The sequence below is a fragment of the Macrotis lagotis genome, chromosome 1 (assembly GCF_037893015.1).
Source record: "Macrotis lagotis isolate mMagLag1 chromosome 1, bilby.v1.9.chrom.fasta, whole genome shotgun sequence".
Lineage (NCBI taxonomy): Eukaryota > Metazoa > Chordata > Mammalia > Peramelemorphia > Peramelidae > Macrotis > Macrotis lagotis.
In genome coordinates, this window is record NC_133658.1 from 266,631,416 (window position 1) to 266,652,364 (window position 20,949).

Consider the following 20,949-nt stretch of genomic DNA (forward strand, 5'->3'; position numbering starts at 1 on the left):
TATATATATATATATATATATATATATATATATACATATATATATATGTAAAATATGAGTTTTTCCCCTTTTGTGTTATCTCTTTAGGATACAGAGCTAGCAGTGATAATGCTGAATCAAAGGGTATGCATAGTTCAAGAGCAACTTGGGCTTAGTTTCAAATTGCTCTCCAAAATTGTTGGATTAGTTAGCAATTCCACCAACAGAGCATTGGTGTCCCAGTTTTTCCACATCCCCTCCAATATTAACCACTTTCATTTTCTGTCATATTAAATAATATGATAACTTGTGAGATTCTACCTCAGAGTTGTTTTAATTTTTATTCCTCTTACTCATAGTAACAGAGCATTTTTTCATATGACTATAGATAGCTTTGCTTTCTTCACTGAAAACTGTTCATATCCTTTGACCATTTATTGACTGGGAAACAACATATAATTATATATTTGACTCAATTCTCTATATTTTAAAGAAATGAGTTCTTAATCAGATGGTGGAGCAGAGGCAGAAATTCCCATAAACTCTCCCTCAGACTACTCCAAATCCCTTTAAATAATGACTGTAATCAAATTCTATAGTAATGGAAAACACAGAAAGACAGTGAAAGAATTTCCCTGCCCAAGACAACTTGAAAGATCTGCAATAAAAGTCTGTTACATTAGGGTTAGAAAGACCCAAAGGACAACCCAGGCTGCACTAGAGAAGACTGACTTAGTCATCCAGGAATAGCCAGGGCAACACCTGGGTCCCTGGAGTCATCTGGGTCCATGATAGTGGCAGCAGTTTCCAGACTTCTCAGTCCAGGGATTGCCAAGGACAATTTGGAGGGGAAACAGGTAAAAACATTTTTACATTAGAGTGAATGTGGAGCTCAGCCCAGCACAGGTCCCAGTGCAGGTGTCTACGCAGCCTTGACCTGGGGCCCAGGAACAAACTGGGGGAGGCCCTGGGCAGCTGCTTCAAGAGGGCTCAACCCATTGAAGTTAAGGGGTTGGAGGAGATTGCAAAAATCTCTCTGCCATCTCTCCCTAGGATTCTGTGATTTTTGTCCATGCTCAGATCCAGGCAGCAATCTGGGTCCTAGTATCAGAAAAAGAAGCTTTACTACCATAGCAGAGCAGGGACCCTCCTCACAATCACAGGGCAGACAGGACTGCTTGTGATCATTCATAGACCAAAGTACAGGCCAGGAAAGAAGTCAGAGCCTCTCATAAAACCTTGAAGGATTTGAGGTCCTGGGGGTGGGGGTGAGGGTGGGAGGGGGCATGTCCCTAAAGATAACTGCAAAAACCATCAAAACTTTGGGACTGTGTCCTCTACCCTGAAAGCAAAGCTCCACCTTAGGAAAAATTTAAATTCAAGTCATAGGCTGGGAAAATGAGCAAATAACAGAAGAAAAACCATCTGAGCATTGACAATTGCTTTGGCCATATGGAGGATCACAAAACACATTCATCAAGTAGTAAAGTTACAGCTCCTGTATACAAAACCTCCAAGAAAACTATGAATTGGTCTTAGGCCTTGGAAAAGCTCAAAAAATTTTGAAAATCAAGTAATGGAGGCAGAGAAAGAATTGGAAAGAGAAATGTGAGCAATGTGAGAAAAATCATGAAAACCAAGTCACCAGCTTGATGAAGGAGATACAAAAAACATTGAAGAAAATAACATCTTAAAAGACAGAATAGGTCAACTGGAAAAAGCAGTGCAAAAGTAAAAGAGAAGAATGCCTTAAAATAGCAGAATTGGTCAGATGGAAAAGGAGATATAAAAGTTCTTGGAAGAAAATAATCCTTCAAATTTAGAATGGAGCTGATTAAAGCTGATAACATTGTGATAAATCAAGAGAGAATGAATCAAAACCAAAAGAATGAAAAACTAGGAGAAAATATGAAATATTTCATTGGAAAAACAACTCACCTGGAAAACAGATCCAGAAGAGATTATTTAAAATTTATTGGGCTACCAGAAAGTCATGACCAGAAAAAGAGCCTAGGCTTCATTTTTCAATAAATAATACTGCAAAATTGCCCTGAAATCCTAGAAACAGAGAGTAAAATAGAAATTGAGGGAATCCACTGATCACCTGAAAGAGATACCAAAAGAAAAAACTTCCAGTAAGATATAGATAAATTACAGAGCTTCCAAGTCAAAGATTAAAATATTTCAACAGCCAGAAAGAATCAATTCAAATATCATGGAACTACAAATAGGATAACATAGGATTTATCACCTTTTATATTAAGGGCCCTACAATAAAGGTATGGAATATCATATTCTGAAAGTCAGAAGAAAACAGTTTATAACCAAGAACCAACTACTTAAAATATTTGAGCATACTATTTCAGGGGAAAAGATGAATATTCAACGAAATAGGGAACTTTCAGACTTTCCTGTTGAAATGATGAGAGCTGAACAGAAAGTTTGATCACCAAGTATAGGACTTGGGAAAAGCATAGGGAGGGTGAATGGGAAGGGCAAATTATGAGGGATTTAATGATTTTGAGCTGCTTATATTCCTGCATGGGAAGATGATACTGTCAACTGATATGAACCTCATTCATTAGGGCAGTTAGAAGGAGAATATATAGACAAGGCATAGGAAGGAATTGAATATGAAGCTATAGTATATTATAAAAATAGGGTTAATGGAAAAGAAATGAGTATAATGTTAGAAAGGGAGAGTAGAGGTAGAATGGACTGTTATTTCACATAAAAGCAAATCTTTTTTGAAATGGAGTAGAGGGGGGAAGGTGAGGCAGAATACGTGAACCTTCATGAGAAGTGACTCAGAGAGGAAATATCAATTGATTAGAGAAATCTGTTTTACCCTAGAGGAAAATAGGAGAGAAAAAGAAATGGGTGTAAGGATACAGGTGGAGAGGAGGATGGGGGTATAGAGTATAGTGGAGAGGGAAGATCATAGATGAGGGTAGTTAGGTATAACACACTATTGAGGAGGGACAGGGTGAAAAGACAGAGTGAATAGAATAAATGAGAATGGGAAGGAATAGGATGGAGGAAAATGCAATTAGCAATACAGCTGGGAATAAAAATATCGAAGCAATTTCTTTGATGGTCTCATGATAAAGAATGCTATCCATACCAAAAGCAAAGTTGATGGTATCTGAGTAAAGACTGAAGCATACTTTTTTATCTCTCACTTTATTTTTCTTGAGGTTTCTCTTTCTTTGTAGGGGAAGCTATGCTTAGTTTTACAACATGACTATTTTAGTAATGTGAAATTTTTTGTTTTGTTTTCTTTTTTATTAAAGATTTTATTAATTTTTGAGTTTTACAATTTTTCAGCCAATCTTACTCCCCCCCACTCCCCACTGAAAGCAATTTGTCAGTATTTATGTTGTTTCTATATTGTACATCGATCGAAATTGAGTGTGATGAGAGTGAAATCATGTCCTAAAGGAAGAAACATAAAATATAAGAGATAAAAAGATCAGACAATAAGATATCAGTTGTTTTTTTTTCTAAATTAAAGGAAATAATCCTCGGACTCTGTTCAAACTCCATGGTTCTTAATCTGGATATGGATGGTATTCTTTATCTGGATACAGAAGGAAACACCTACATGAACTTATGTGAGTGAAATGAGCAGAACCACAACCATTGTAGACAGCCACAAATTGTCCTTGATTATTTCACTGATGAAATCAGCGAGTCCATCACTCCCATGTTACTGTAAGGGTGTACAGTCTTTTTCTCTTTCTGCTTATCTCACTCATCATCAGTTCATGCAAATCCCTCCAGGCTTCCCTGAATTCCTATCCCTCCTAGTTTCTAATAGAACAATAGTGTTCCATGACATACATATAGGACAGTTTGCTAAGCCATTCCCCAGTTGAAGGACATTTACTTGATTTCCACTTCCTTGCCACCACAAACAGGGCTGCTATGAATATTTTTGTACAAGTGATGTTTTTACCCTTTTTCATCATCTGTTCAGGGTATAGAGTCAGTAATGGTATTGATGGCTCAAAGGATATGCACATCTTTGTTGCCCTTTGGGAGAAGTTCCAAACTTCTTTCCAGAAAGATTGGATGAGTTCACAGCTCTACCAACAATGTAATAGTGTTCCAGATTTCCCACAACCCTTCCAACAATGATCATTATCCTTTATGGTCATATTGGCCACTCTGAGAGGTGTGAGGTAGTACCTCAGAGAAGCTTTAATTTGAATTTCTCTAATAATTAATGATTTAGAGCATTTTTTTTCATATGGCTATGGATTGCTTTGATTTCCTCATGTGTAAATTGTTTTTGCATATCCTTTGATCATTTGTCAATTGGGGAATGGCTTTTTGTTTTAAAAATATGACTCAGTTCTCTGTAAATTTTATAAATGAGTCCTTTGTCAGAATCATTAATTATAAAGATTGTTTCCCAATTTACTACCTTTCTTTTGACTTGCTTATATTGGTTTTATCTGTGCAAAAGCCTTTTAATTTAATGTAATTGAAATCATCTAATTGGTTTTTGGTGATGTTCTCTGACTCTTCCTTAGTCATAAACTGCTCCACTTTCCATAGATCTGACAGGTAGACTAGTCCTTGATCTTCTAATTTGCTTATAGTATTGTTTTTTATGTCTACGTGCTGTAACTATTAGGATCTTATCTTGGTAAAGGGTATTAGGTGTTGGTCTAATCTAAGTTTCTTCCATACTAACATCCAATTATCCCAGCAGTTTTTATCAAAGAGGGAGTTTTTATCCCAATAGCTGGACTCTTTGGGTTTATCAAACAGCAGATTACTATAATCATCTCCTGCTTTTACATCTAGTCTATTTCACTGGTCCACCACTCTATTTCTTAGCCACTATCAAACAGTTTTGATGACTGATGCTTTATAATATAATTTTAGATCAGGCAGGGCTAAGCCACCTTCTTTTGCACTTTATTAAATTAAGCTCCTGGAAATTCTTGAGTTTTTATTTCTCCATATGAATTTACTTACAATTTTTTCTAACTCATTGAAGTAAGTTTTTGGAATTTTGATTGGTTGGGCAATAAACAGATAGTTTAGTTTTGGTAGAATTGTCATTTTTATTATATTAGCTCTACCTATCCATGAGCAGTTGATATTTGCGCAGTTATGTAAATTTGATTTAATTTGTGTGAGAAGTGTTTTATAATTGTTTACAAAAAGTTTCTGAGTCTGTCTCGGCAAATAGACTCCAAGGTATAGTATATTGTCTGAGGTTACTTTGAATGGGATTTCTCTTTCTAGCTCTTCCTGTTGTATCTTGCTAGACATATGTAGAAAAGTTGAGGATTTATGAGGGTTTGTTTTAAAACCTGCAACTTTGCTAAAATTGCTAATGGTTTCCAGTAGTTTTTTGGATGATTTCTTGGGATTCTCTAGGTAGACCATCATGTTATCTGCAAAGAGTGAGAGTTTTGTCCCTTCCTTCCCAATTCTATTTCCTTCGATTTCTTTTTCTTCTCTAATTACTGAAGCTAACATTTCTAATACAATACTGAATAGTAGTGGTGATAATGGGCACCCTTGTTTCACCCCTGATCTTATTGGGAATGTCTCTAGCCTCTCCTCATTGAATATAACGCTTGCTGATGGTTTCAGATAGATACTGCTAATTATTTTAAGGAATAGTCCATTTATTCCTACACTCTCTAGTGTTTTTAGCAGGAATGGATGCTGTATTTTCTCAAAAGTTATTTCAGCATGTATTGATATGATCATATAATTTCTGATAGGTTTGTTGTTGATATAATTGAGTCTACTCCCAGTTTTCCTAATATCGAACTAACCCTACATTCCTGGAATAAGTCCTACTTGATCATAACGTATTATCCTAGTGATAACTTGTAATTGTTTTGCTAAGATTTTATTTAAGATTTTTGCATCTATATTCATCAGGGAGATAGGTCTATAATTTTCATTCTCTGTTTTAACTCTTCCTGGTTTAGGTAACAGCACCATATTTGTTTCATAAAAAGAGTTAGGCAGAGTTCCATCTCTCCCTATTTTTCCAAAGAGTTTATATAGAATTGGAACCAATTGTTCCTTAAATGTTTGGTAGAATTTGCTTGTGAATCCATCAGGTCCTAGACATTTTTTCTTAGGGAGTTCAATGATGGCTTGTTGAATTTCTTTTTCTGAGATAGGGTTGTTTAGGTATTTAATCTCCTCTTCATTTAACCTGGGCAACTTATATTTTTGTCAGTATTCATCCATTTCACTTAGATTATCAAATTTATTGGTATAGAGTTGGGCAAAATAATTTTGAATTATTACTTTAATTTCATCCCCATTGGTAGTGAGTTCACCTTTTTTATTTATGATACTAGCAATTTGCTTTTCTTCTTTCTTTTCTTTAATCAAATTGACCAGAAGTTTATCAATTTTATTGGTTCTTTCATAATACCAACTTTTGGTTTTATTTATTAATTCAATAATTTTTTTGCTTCTGATTTTAATAATTTCTTCTTTAATTTGTAGAATTTCTAATTTGGTATTTAATTGGGGATTTTTGATTTGTTCTTTCTCTAATTTCTTTAGTTGCATGTTCAGTTCATTGATTTCCTCTTTCTCCAATTTATTCATGAAACCATTTAAAGCTATAATATATCCCCTGAGAGTCGCTTTGAATGAATCCCATAGGTTTTGGTATGTTGTTTCATTATTATCACTATCTAGGTTAAAATTGTTAATTCTTTCTATAATTTGTTTTTTGTTCCACTAATTTTTTAAAATGAGGTTATTCAGTTTCCATTTTGTTCTGGGTCTATAACTCCTTGGCCCAATATTGCATATGACTTTCATTGCATTGTTACCTGAGAAAGATGTATTCACTATTTCTGCCTTTCTGCAGTTGATTATTAGGTTTTTTATGTCCTAGTACATGGTCAATGTTTGTATGAGTTCCATGTACTGCAGAGGAAAAAGGTATATTCCTTTCTATCCCCATTCAATTTCCTCCATAAGTCTACCATATCTAATTTTTTTTGACAATCTATTTACCTCCTTACTTCTTTATTGTTTATTTTATGATTCACTTTATCTAGATCTGATAGTGGGAGGATGAGGTCTCCCACTAGTAGAGTTTTGCTGCCTATGTCTTTCTGCAGTTCTTTTAGCTTCTCCTCAAAGAATTTGGATGTTATCCCACTGGCTGCATATATATTCAGTATTGAAATAACTTTATTGTCTATGGCACCTTTTAGGAGGACAAAGTTTCCTTTCTTATCTCTTTTAATGCTATCTATTTTTAACTGATGCTTTGTCTGAGATAAAGATTTCTACCCCTGCTTTCTTTACTTCAGCTGAAGCAAAATATATTTTGTTCCAAACTTTTACCTTTACTCTATATGTATATTTCTGTTTCAAATTAGTTTCTTGTAAACAGCATATTGTAAGATTCTGGTTTTTAATCCACTCTATTATTCACTTACATTTTAAGGGAGAGTTCATCCCATTCACATTCAAATTTCTTTATTGCCCTCTGTGCTATCTTCCCTCTGTTTGTATTTTCCCACCTTTCCACCCCCTTTATCCATATTCCCCAGTATTTTGTTTCTGAATACCACCCCCTTCAGTGTGTTTGCCCTCCTATATCACCCCTCCCCTTTGTTTCCCCTTTCCCTTTTTCTCTTTTCCCTTCCCTTCCTTTTGTTGCTTCCCCTCCTGTCCCCCACTCCCCTTCTCTTTCTCCATCCCCCCCTCCACTTTTCCCCTTTTAATACTTGAAAGGTTAGATGTTTCATAAGTTAACTGAGTATGTGTAGGTTGACTTTAAGCCAAGTCTGATGAGAAGATTCAGGTGTTTCTCATCTGTTCCCTTCTTCCCCTTTATTACCATAGGTTTTTTGTACCTCTTAGTGTAATGAGATTTACCCCATTCAATCAGCTCCCTCCTCACGTCTCTTTCCTGTCCCCCTTTTGAAGGAGGTAGTGTTTTTTATTGGATCATTCTGAGTTATAGAAAATTCTGAGTATCTGTCACTTTTTGTTAAGTATATTACATCAAATAGAGTTAAAATTCTTGAGAGGTATTAGAGTCTTTCTCTCAAGTGGGGTCAAAGCCAGTTACATCACATTAGATAGCAGTCTCATGGATAGGTCATGAATGTCCATCATTTCTGGCTAGGTATATTCTGTTAGAGTTACAGTTCTCAAGATTTATGAGAATCTTTTTTCCCATGCTGGGATATGGCCAGTTTCAACTTACTGAATAGCAGTTCTTTTCATTTTTTGCATTTTTTTTTTTACCCTTTTCATGTGTCTCTTGAACCTCCTGTTTATGTCCAAATTTTCTATTTTGCTCTGGTCTTTTCATCAGGAATTTTTTGAATTCTTTCATTTTGTAAAATGTCCATCTTTTTCCCTGAAAGGGAAGGCTCACCTTTTCCAGGTAGCGGATTATTGGCTGCATTCCAAGCTCCCTTGCTCTTTGAAATATCTCCTTCCATGTCCTTAGATCCCCTAATGTTGATATAGCCCAGTCCTGCATAATCCTTACTGTGGCTCCTTGGTATTTAACTTTTTCTTTCTGGCCCCTTGTAGGATTTTCTCTTTTATCTGATAGTTCTGGAATTTGGTCACAACATTCCCTGGTGTTTTCATTTTAGGATCTTTTTCTGTAGGGGATTAATGTATTCTTTCAATAACTACTTTGCCCTACGGTTCCATGGTATCAGGGAAGTTTTCCATCACTAGATCTTGCAATATTAAGTCCAAGTTTTTTTTTCTCTTCAATGTTTTCAGGAAGTCCTATAATTCTCAGGTTGCCCCTCCTTGATCTATGCTAAAGGTCAGTGGTTTTTTTTGATGAGGTAGTTTACAATTTTTCTATTTTTTTCTATTTTTTGATTTTGTTTAATTGGCTCTTGCTGTCTCATGGAATCATTAGTTTCTGCAGATTCCATTTTTTTTAGGGAGGAGTTTTCTTCATTAACTTTTTTGCAACTCCTTTTCCAATTGGTCAATTCTACTTTTTTAAGAGAATTCCATTTGACCCATTGAGGTTTTGAGAGAATTATTTTGTTTTTGCATTTGCCCAATTGAGGATCTGAGGGAAGTATTCTCATTTTGTATTTGTCCAATTGATGACGTGAGAGATTTATTCTCATTTTGTAATTTTCCAGTTGAGGATCTGAGAGATTTATTCTCCTTTGGTATTTGTCCACTTGTATTTTCTAAGGATTTGTTTTCCTGTTGCAAGGTATTACTTATCTCTCCCAAATTTTCCAGTTGATTTTTAAGCTCCTTCCTTATTTTTTCAAGGAACTCTTTCTGTGCTGAAGAATAGATCACATTCTGCTCAGAGTTTTCACGTTTTTCTGAGTTAGGGTCTTTCCCTTCCAAGAATTTTTCTATGGATCCACCTTTCTGCTGACCCTTCTTCATTTTGCTAAGACCTTGAGTTGGGAAGGGGCTGGTTCACAGGCTTTTGGGATGGCCAAAGGCTATATTCACTAAATGCAATTTCTTTGTCTGGCCAGTAGGAGGTGCTGGTTGCTTTCTCTGGAGTTTCTGAGACCTTGATTGAGGCCTTCTCCCTTTGTTTGAAGGGAGGAGTTGGAGCTATTGAATTCTTTTGCCTTCAATCAATTGTGGCCTTTACTCTAGCCTGAGGTCATACAATCTTGATTGTCAGCTGGGCTGATTCTTCTGCTTACACCCCTGGGCCTCAGGCAGAATTAGTTTGCCAATGTTTGTTCTGGGAAGAGGCCTCCACTGTAATGGAGGCATGGACTCAGTGTTCCTCAGAGCAGAGGAGCCCAGGGATGGTGTCCATAACTCTCTTGCTCTGGAACCCCACCAGCCCTGCCCACAAGCTCCTGGGGGAACAGCACCAACACCAGTGCCTCTGCTCCCTAGTTGACTCAAGCCCCTGCCGTCTAGCCCCTACCGCTGATCCAGCAGGTACAGCTCTTGGGCCCTCAGACTCCTGGCTCTACTTCAGCTGCTAATGTGGCTCATCTGGGGTGGAACAGCCCTCTGAGCCCAGACTCATCTGCCCGAATTCAGCCAATGCTGCTGGGGGAGATATATCTTGAGGTAGATGTTCTTCCTTCTGGCTTTTCTTTCTGGGTTTTGTGGGTTGGATTTCTGTTAAGAGTTTTTTTTCATATAGTAGATGGGGAAAGATCAGGAGACTTTAGAACTGTGCCTGTCTTCTCTCTGCCATCTTGGCCAGATGTGTACAGCGAACTATTCTTAAAGCCATCAGGATGGCTCTATAAATTTCTCCTACTAATGGAGAGTATTAGAACTGATTCTGTCATCCTTTACAGAAAATGTGATCTACTACTTTTTGTAGAAATCTGTGAGCAAAGAAGTAATGCATTGGGTGCTGGCAAGTCCAATATATATTTGCAGTAAGGGCTCCATAAATGGTTAACACTTCCTCTTTGCAGCAGAAAAATGGAAAAGCTTGACTACAAGAATCTGAAGTAAGTCTCTTCCTAAATTCTGAATTTAGAGTTTGCCTATAAACAATTCATTACTCAATCAGTTGATAGATAATCATTTACATGCAATTCTTTTGTTTTGGGTGGTGAGTAAATACTGGGGATGCGTAATTGAAAGCAAATTCATCCCTGACATCATGGAACTCATATTCTAAATGGAAATACAATTTCTACACATGTAGGTACATACATACATTCTACACATGTAAAATATATAGACGGCAACCTGAAAGATGAAGGCACCAATATCTTGGAAAGATGTCCTGAAAAAGGTGATGTTTGAGTTGAGCCTCAAAAGAACCAGGGGATTACCAGAGGCAAAGGTAAGGAAAGAGGGAATTGCAGTCACGGAATAGCCAGTACAAAGGTATAGAAACAGAAAAGGGAACATCCTGAGTGAGCACAGAAAGTAGACTGGTTGGATTCTAGGTTGCATGTAGAATAATGTGTAATAAGTATCTCAAGATAAGGATCCAGGTTGTAAACAGCTTTGAATGTCAAACACAGATGTTTATACTGGATCTCAAATATAATAGGAAGACACAGAAGTTTATTGAGCCATAAAACTGAGTTAAATGGTTAAATCTATATTTCTAGGAAACTGTTCTGGCAACAATAGAGGTTATATTGGGGTAAGGAGATACTGGAGGCAAGGAGAGAAGGTAGGAAACTGTTTCATAGCCCAGGGGAGAAATTATAAAGTCCTGAATTGGAATCGTCACTGGGGGAGTAGAATGAACTTGATGTAACCTAAAAATGTGGAAATTGGAACAATATTGGCAACTGATTTTATTTGTAGTGTGAATGAGTGTGAGGAGCTGAGGATGGTCTTGAAGTTTTGGGCCTGGCTTTCTAAAAGGATGGGTTATTCTTGAAAGTAACAGTAGGGTTAAGGAATAGGAGGGATTTTTAGATAAATACACTGAGTTCTTTTTGCTTTTGAAGAGCTAAAAGTTCATTTTTCACATGGTAGATATTTTAATATTTCACATTTTGTATCTTTTATCTTAGTAATGAGTAAATAACTGTTTACAGTTGCAATGCTTGTTAACATCATTGTGCTATAGCAACAATGCTTAATTTGAAGTGACAGATGGATTCCCCGGGGAGATGCACTACTTACATGTTTTTGTTCACTCTTAGTTTTCAAAGAAAATCAATGATATCATAAGGGTGATGTCATGACTTTGGAGTAAGGTGAATTTAAGGGAGGCAGAGCTGTGCTTCACTCTCCACCCAGAGTCATCGGAATCTACCAGCAAGAAAGAAATCAAGATGACAATAGATGGTCCCTCAAAGAAGAAAGAATGAGTGTAGAAAGTGTCTTTTATTTTGTTTTCAAATCTCCATGGTCCAGTGCACTGTGCTCTGAGAGTACTAGATACTTAATGAATGCTTATTGCATTGAAGATGATTAGGCACTTGGCTCACAGTATTAGGATATAGTGATCCTCTCCCCATTCTGGTTTTGGTGATGGAGAAATAGTGTGCTTGGGCTCTGTGACTTCAAGAGTTGGGAGTTTCAGTCACCCTTATGAAATCATTGATCAACTTCCAGAATTAAGGACAAATAATAACTATGTCATGCTCATGGCACAGAAATAAAACAGAGAGAATATAAGGGAGGATCCAATTCCCAGTGGTTTAATACAGAGATAAGAGACCAGAAGAATTTATAGAGTTCACATTCCTATGTCTACTAAGAAAAATATTATTGTCATGCCAAAGGATGGAATGAGAGAGAGAGAGAGAGAGAGAGAGAGAGAGAGGAGAAGAAGAAGAAAAGAAGAATAAAGAAGAAGAAGAAAGAAAGAAGAAGAAATAGCTTTCTGAGACAGTTTTTGTTTTACCCAGACATTTTCACTTGTTGAGTGGAATGCATGACTGTTGGTCTGAGACCTTGATGATCATTCATGAGCAGGGTCATGGGTATTTGGCCAAAGTGGTGTTTTAACATATAATATTTTTCAATTTTTCCTGTAATTTCATATACAAGAGATCCTATGTAACTCTCTAAAACTTTAAAGTTCAGAGGGGGGTGCTGGCCTGCATTGAGAGAGACCAGGGAATTCATTATACCAATGTTATCATAAAACCTATCCCTTTCTTATTCATATATACTATTCCATATTATTTCCCCTCATCCATCTCCAGCTTTATATATTTTAATATCTATCATCTCTCTCTCTCTCTCTATAATAAAAGCATGAATGAAAGATAAGTGGGTGGAGAATGATGCTGGGGATATTGGATTCTTCTGATTCTTTTGTTATTTCCTTTAGCATTTCTACTACAAAACATAAATAAGAAATATTCAATAAGTATTTGTTTATTGACAATTCAACACAATTCAATAAGCAATTTTTTCAAGCATGTTCTATACATAAAATGATACAAAGACAAAAAATATTTTAAAATGGTCCTTTAAGAGCTTCTCTTCTTTTGATTCATGCAATGTGTAAAAAGATAGGTAGATAGAATTTAGGTAAAATGAGAATACTGTTACTAAGGAGAAATAGGAAAGTTAGCACTTTGCTCACTGAGCCAGCTCACTGAGGTGAGCTTTGAAGTGTGATGGACACATCACATCTGAAAGGACAGGGTTAGAGAGGAAGGAGAATTACTACAGGGTAGGGCATTTGAGGTCAAATGGACAGCCTATGCAAAGATGGACAAAAGAGAAAATAATGTTTAGACTGGGCAAAACAGTGAGGAGGGCAATGTGGTGGAAACAGGTTTATGAAGTCTCAGAAGGCAAACTGGAGTCAAATTGCAAAGAATTTTAAATATTAATCTGATTCACTCATCAAATGTCATACAGTGGTCAATTTGCAGACACAAGACTAGAATAATTCTTGAGTATCCTAGCTGAGTGTTATTCTGACTCTATTATTGCTCTCTTTATTGTTGAAGTGCTATTAATGTCTTCTTTCTGCTTTAGAAATAGTGATTCATAAAGGTAAACCTATTTTAGTGATAAATTGTTTGATTATATGTGTTAAATATTTTTCTATCATTATTTCTTTGAGCAGAATAAAGACTTTTCTTTCTTAAGAAAAGAACAAACTCATAAGAGCATGTGTTAAGAGCTGAAGGGTCTCAATGAGATTATCTGGTGCAGCATCCTTAGTTTACAAATGATGGAAATGAGTCTCTGAAACCTTACTTGAATTTCCAAGTTCCTATAAACACATTTAATAAGTTCTGGAAGTAGGATTTCAGTGCTAGTTCTTTGATTCTAAGTCCAGTTCTTTGATTCTAAGTCCACTTCACCGAGTTCAGACAAAGTGACCAGGCATAGTGAGACTAATTGATTTTATCCTTGGAACACTATTGTCAGAGAATCAGACTTGAACTATGAAGTTACTTTCTTTACTCCAATAACTTCACTGTGAATGCAATTCTTAGTGTGAGAACAGAAAAAGAAGTCAAAAAAGTAGAGTAATGTAGGGAAGTTTATAGACAAGTTGGAAAGATTAACTGAAAAGCTATTAAAGTGAGGAGTATATATGCTAGTGCACTATAACCTCACTTATTTCAGTAAATAAAAACCAATGAGGAGTCTAACTGATTAAAGAGATAAATTCATCTTATGCCCCAAGAGACATGTAGATGACAGACATATCTATGTCTGTACATTTGGAGATGCTTATTAGCAGGCTCATGCTGAACTGTCTATTCTATCAATTTTTTCTCTGCTTACTCATTTAGTGAGTCATCAGTTTCAGCTTGATGACCTCTAAAACCCTGTCTAGGTCTGTCATGAAAGAAAATGATTTCAAATGTCATTTTTGAAATAAAAAAATTCTTTTTGATGAGTAAAGAAGACAATGTCAGAATGATTCTGTCAAAGAACACAGACTACTGGGACCTCAGAATGTACTATAGACAACTATATGCTAGTTCTGAGAATTTTATGTTGTAGTCCTAAAAGTGCAGCATGTATACAATGACCCTTGGCTTACCCTTCTATTGGGATAAGGATTTTTACTGCTCATCCTCAAATATGACTTCAATCTTCCACATTTAAATTCAGAAATTTGAGAGAAGCTCAATCTGAATAGTTTTACTTTGTTATCACTTTTCCATGTGACACTTCACTTTTTTTATCTCTATGAATTTGCACAAGTCATTTTCTTTATGTATTTATTCCTGATTCATTCATCATCTCTGCTTTTCTGATTTCTTGTATTCCTGCAAACCTCAATTCAATACGTCCTCTCTTCAAAGTTCTGTTTGTTTCTCTCCATCATTAGAGCTTTTCCTTTGTCAGTCTTTCTTGTAATATACGCATTTCTTATTTGCATGTTGCAGTCCTAACAGTGCAGTAGAAGTCATTCCCTTAGGTCAGGAACTGCTTGCTTCATTTTTGTCTTTGTTTATGGCACCTAGCCTATTGTCTTGCAGATGGATCAATGTAGGAATGTCATTGAGTTATATATTAGTCATATTCACTTCTGTTACTAGGGATTTTCTTGATAAAAATTACTGGAGTGCTTTTCTTCTCTAGCTCCTTTTACAGATGAGGAAATGAGGAGAATAGGATTAAGTGAATTGCCCAGAGTCATGTAGCTAGTAAATGTTTTAGGTCATACATAAACTCAGAATGATGAGTCTTCTTGAGTTCAGGCCTGGTGCCCTTCTCCACTGCATCATCTATTTATATAAATATATCCCATTGCATATATAAATATATGAATGTAAAATCATATCTGAGATATATTTGCCTGTATATATAAAGAAGTGTATTGCATAAATAAATATGCATATATACACATATTGTTTTGATATATATTTATTTATATGTACATGTGTGTATAAATATATTAATGTAAAATTCTGCTTTTCATGTTTGAAATGATACAGCTTTGTTATCATTTAACTTTTATTTCTCATCTATCCATTTATCTATCATCTATATCTACATCTACATCTAATCTATCTGTATCTGTATCTGTATCTGTATCTTTATCTATATCTCTATCTATATCTATATCTAGCTCTAATCTATATCTAATCTATCACTATCTCTATCTCTTGATCTCAATCTCGATCTCTGTCTGTGTCTATGTTTATATCTATATCTATCTGTCTGTCCATTTGTCTATATATATATATATATATATATATATATCTACTTATAATAAAAAGCAGAAATAAGTTATAGGTGGATAGAAAATGATGCCTTACCTCATTAAATTAACTTTTGATCTAGTTCAAATTCCTTTTCATACTAAGCCAGAAATGATCTTAGAAAAAGCTAGCTTTATAATATATAGTTATCCATAACAATGGACTTTGATCTCTGCTCAGATAAAGATATAGAAAATAATTTACCTTGGTTTGAGAACACTCTGTCTGCTTTTTGTTAGCCAGATGCATTAGTTATTTGTAAAGGGTTGTCATTCTGAAGGGTCTAGCTATTAACCTAGAAGGCTGAAGCTGAGATGAATTAATTGGCCTGACGATATAGGCCCAGAAACCAGAAGCAAAGATGAGCACACAGAAGAGATGATGTATCTAGCAGCCGCTAGAAAAACATCCAACTGAAACCACATGCTCAGTGGGAGTCATCAGAACAGCAGGTCCAGGGGTCCAATGTGTCCTTTTAAAAGCAATGTGATAAGAGAATTCAGCTTGTTTGAGCATACACCCCAGGGAAGTTAAGGGGGCCTCCAGTCACATTTCAACATTATATAGAGAAGTAAGTGGTAAGAGAAAATATCGGTATGACTGACTCCTCCATTGCAATAGTGGATCCACAAAAACTAACTAATTCTCCAGTAACTCTCCAGTGCCTGAAGAATGGAAAGATGATTTGTGGAATTTTAGACAAGTGATGTAGGGCAGAAGTAGAATTTGGAGAAATGAAATTTAAGAGAACCTAAGGAAATTGTGAAAGAAAACAACCACACACTGACTCACATTCTTATTCTAGGTTCAAAGAGGAGCAGAATGGCTAGGTTGCAATTAAAGGGGTTATAAAAGGCTTAAAGATAATTAAGGAAGACCAAGGAAGCTTACAGATTTGAATCTAAAAAGCTAAAATCATGAAAGATAAGAAAAAAAGAAATAGTTGTTGGGGTAAAGGAAGGTAAAAAAATATATAATTAGAGCGTAAAGCAAATTTGAAGATCAAATGTGATCTTCATAGGAACTTTGCTGATAGATGAAAAATTTCTTATCTGATTAACCACAAATATTTTAACCAGATTCTTACCAAAATTAATAATGTTCTTCTCATTCCATTCTTAACTTTTTGCAGCATGGCTTTTGTCCTCATCATTTGCCTGAAGTTTCTCTTTTCAAAGTAACCAATGGTTGATTAATTTACAAATCTAATGGCCTTTTCTCAATCCTCATCCTTCTTTAATTTACTGCAGCTTTTGAAATGGATGCTATCCTCCCTCTACTCTTTCTCTCCAACTTTTTGTGATGTTTTGCTATTATAGTTCTCCTCTTACCTGTCTGACTGCTCCATCATAACCTCATTTGCTGGATATTCATCCATGCCAGGGTTGCTGTCCATCAGTGTTCCTCAAAGTTCAGCTTTGAACCTTCAATTCTCCTTTGTGTGCTTTTCAGTTTAGTAAATCTCTTTTCGTGAAATCAACTGTGCTCTCAATCCAATTGATTCTCATATGTATCTATTCATCCCTAATCTCTCTTCTGAGAGCTGCAGACTTGCTTCTCCAAATGTCTTTTGAATATCTGCAATAAGGTGCCTTTTAAGACATCTGAAACTGAATTTACAGAACTGAATTCATTAAATTTCTGTTGGCATTTTCTCTTCTTCCTAACTTTTCTATTAATGGTGGTGATACCACCATCCTCGCAGACACCCCAAACTTACAAACAAGGTCTTAGCTTTGCTTTCCTTATTCTCTTTCATTTCCCATAGCCAGTATGTTGCCCAGTTCTGTTAATTCTACCTTTGTAGCATTACTAACAAGTGATCTCTTTTCTGAAACCACCACCCTTATCACCTCATTCCTAGACTATTTCAATAGCCTACTACTTGATCAGTCTCCTTGAAGTCTTTCCCCATTTCAGTCCATATTCTACTTGTCAATCAGTGATTTTAAGTGAAGGTCTGAGCACATCATCCCTATTCAATCAATTAAAATTTTGGCTTCTTATTTCTTTCAGGATCAACTGTAAAGCCCTCTGTTTGACTTCTAAAGTCCTCCATAATTTTTCCCTTCCTACGTTTCTAGTATATTGTGCTCTAAGAAATGATGAACAGGTTAATTCAGAAAAACCCTGGGAAGACATATGAACTGATGCTAAGTGAAGTGAGTAGAACAAGAAAGGCATTGTATACAGTAACCATAACATTATATGATGATCAACTGTGAATAGCTTAGCTTATTTGACCAGTACAATGATCCAAGACAATGCCAAGGAATTCATGATAAAATATGCTCTCCACCACCAGAGATAGAACTGATGGAAGATCAAAGCAAACTCCCCCCCCCCCCAACATCTTCTTTATTTTTCTTGCTTTTTTCATTATGGAAAATATGGAAATATTTTTGCATGATTTTACATGTATAATTATCACATCTTGACTTCTCAATGGGTAGTGAGGGGCTGGAAGGAAAAGGGAGAATTTGGAACTTATTGTTTTTAAATGAATGTTCAAATAGGTAAAAATAATTATTTAAAAAAGAAAATATTGATTACTATTATGATTTATTCTCTGATTCATTCATTAATTAGGATTAAATCACTTAGTTTTCAACAAATTTTAAAATATTCAAGTCTCTTACTGAATATAATTTATATACAGTTGATATATGTTAATATTAATATTAATCCATTATGGTGTCTTTTAGCAAAATATTGTTTTTCCTTTTAATTAGTTTTGCTTTTATTTTTACTTTTCTGAGCTCTTTTTCTTATAATTGTTAGCCTGTTCCACTTTTTAACTTCAACAAAAACATAATAGCATCCATCCTCTTAATTTTTAAATTTTTTTCTCTTTCAATTTTGTCTTTTCTAAGAACAGATAGTTGTATTCTAGTTTGTCATCTATGTTACTATCCTTTTCCATTTTATGAGTGAGTTCTTCCAATTCATATTCATACTTCCTATTCAGTTCTAATCTTTAGGATAAATATTTCAAAGCCCTTGATTTTATTAAATATCCATGTTTTCCCCAATAGTAATACATTCAGTGCTGCTTGGAAAGTCATTTTTGGTTGTTATCCTAGCTTATTTTCCTTCCAGAAAATCATATTCTTAACCCTCCACTCCTTTTGTATCAGTAGATGAAAACTTATGTGTTGCTAATTGTTTTCTCTGACAACTTCCAATATTTTATCCTCACCTGAAAGTCTTGCGTTTGGCCATAATATTCCTAGAAATTTTGAACTAGACACTTCTTTTAGGAAATGATCTGTAGCTTCTTATAATTTCTAATTTGCCCTTATTTTGGTAAATGGTATAAGAATTGATCTATTCCCAGTTTTATTAAACTGTTTTCCAGTTTTTCCAGCAATTTTTACCAAATAATTAATTTTTATTCCCAAATCTTAAGACTTTATACTTGTCCTATACATGTTCATCCTGCTCACATTCAAATTTTTAATTACTTAATTACTATTTGTGAATTTCCTTAGATTTTTATTCACTATTTTCTTCTCAGCTTCTCGTTTTACCCCATAGCTGTTTGCATCTTACCCCAACCTTTCTAATCATAATTTATATACCTTCCTAATAGTTCCTCCCTCACCACATCCCAGTTGGTCAAATTTCTTATTATAATTTTCTTGATTGTTTTATTTCTTTTTCTTAATGATTTATTGATTTCTCTTGTTTGATTTCCCCTTTAGGTTTTTCCAGGAGCTCTTTTTTTGTGTTTGTGACCATTTGACATTTTTCCTTGAGGTATCAATGACTTTTAAAAGAATCTCACTATCTTTCTCTGAATATGAACCCAGATTTTTTACAAGAGAGTAGTTTGCTTTATTTTATTTTCAAAGGCTTATTATTTATAATCAAGTTTTAATCCTGAGACATGGGTAATATTGCCTTAATTTCTCCTTGCTATTGTTTTGTCATTTTTGTTTGGAAGCCCAACCCCAGTGTTTCTCTTACTCTTTAAGTTATAGTTAAGGCCCCTATCTGAGACATTCCAAAAAATGTTCTTTCTCCCTGTATGTATAGTTTATTCATCAGGAATATGCTAGTTTCTTCTCACCTACAGTTTCAACTAGGGATCATTATTCACCAGTACTGCTTAGCCTGGCTTCCACTTACTCAATTATATGCAAATAAAACTGATAGTCTAAGAAATGAATGACTATCCAAATTAATGATAGATTTGTTTGTGCAATTATTTGTTTATTAAACTATTCTTTTATTATTATCATATTATGGAAAAGCTTATTTTATTGCTTGAATTAAAATAAAAAATAACTACTATGATTTTTCTTTCCATAGGTGTTGAAAACATCCTCTTTGATTTTAATGTATATATATATATATATATATATAATGTGCTTTTCTCCTTTCTTTTTTTGTATAAAATATAAATAGCTTATCTAGATTCTTGGGATTGTGGTTGAACTGGGGGCAGAGAGCCTTCCAGGAGGAGGTGAGACTAGTAACCTAAGATCAGCCATGGAGGAGCCCCGGCCCAAGAGTCAACTGGGTCTTGGAGACTATGGCTGTAGGACTGATGGTCTGGGGATCTTTGGGAGGATTGGAGGGAATGTTCCAGAGTGGAGAGTTGCAGACATCCATCTGATCTCCTGGCTCCCCTAGTCTGGAGGACCTCAGACTCCATATATTCACTTCAGCAGAGTCCTATTCCCAGAACAAACACAGAAACAGCATCCCCACCCCAAGGCTCAGGCATGGAGAGCAGAACTCCCTGAGCTGAATAGGGAGAGTATTTACTTTGCCCCAGGACACAGCTGACATTGTTCAAGTATAAAAGTATCCAGTGTAGTGCCACTCACCCCCTCCAGGCAAAAGGAAAGGGATTCAAATAAAGGTCACAGACACTGCAGAGAAAGCAATCAGCACCCCTTACTGGTGGGCCCACTTGGAGTTGCTAAGCACAGTGAGCAAAGCCTCTAGGACACACTACTGACCTACCCACTTGGAGTTATTAAACTCAGTGAGTAAAGCCTCCAGGCATCTCAACACCAAATTTCTGTGAATCAGTCCCTCCCCCAACAGAAGATCTCAGGAAATGAAGAAAGGCCATTGAAATTGGGGTCCATGGAAAATTACATAGAAGGCAAAGACTAACTCAGAGATCTAGTACTTCTGAGGAGAATATGATTTGGTGTCCAGCCCAGAAAGACTTTCTTGAAGAAATTAGGAAGGAGTTTAAAAAGCTATTGGAGGGGATGCTAGGTGGTGCAATGGATAAAGCACCAGCCCTGGAGTCAGGAATACCTGAGTTCAAATCCAGCCTCAGACACTTAATAATTACCTGTGTGGCCTTGGGTAAGCCACTTAACCCCTTTTGCCTTACAAAAACCTA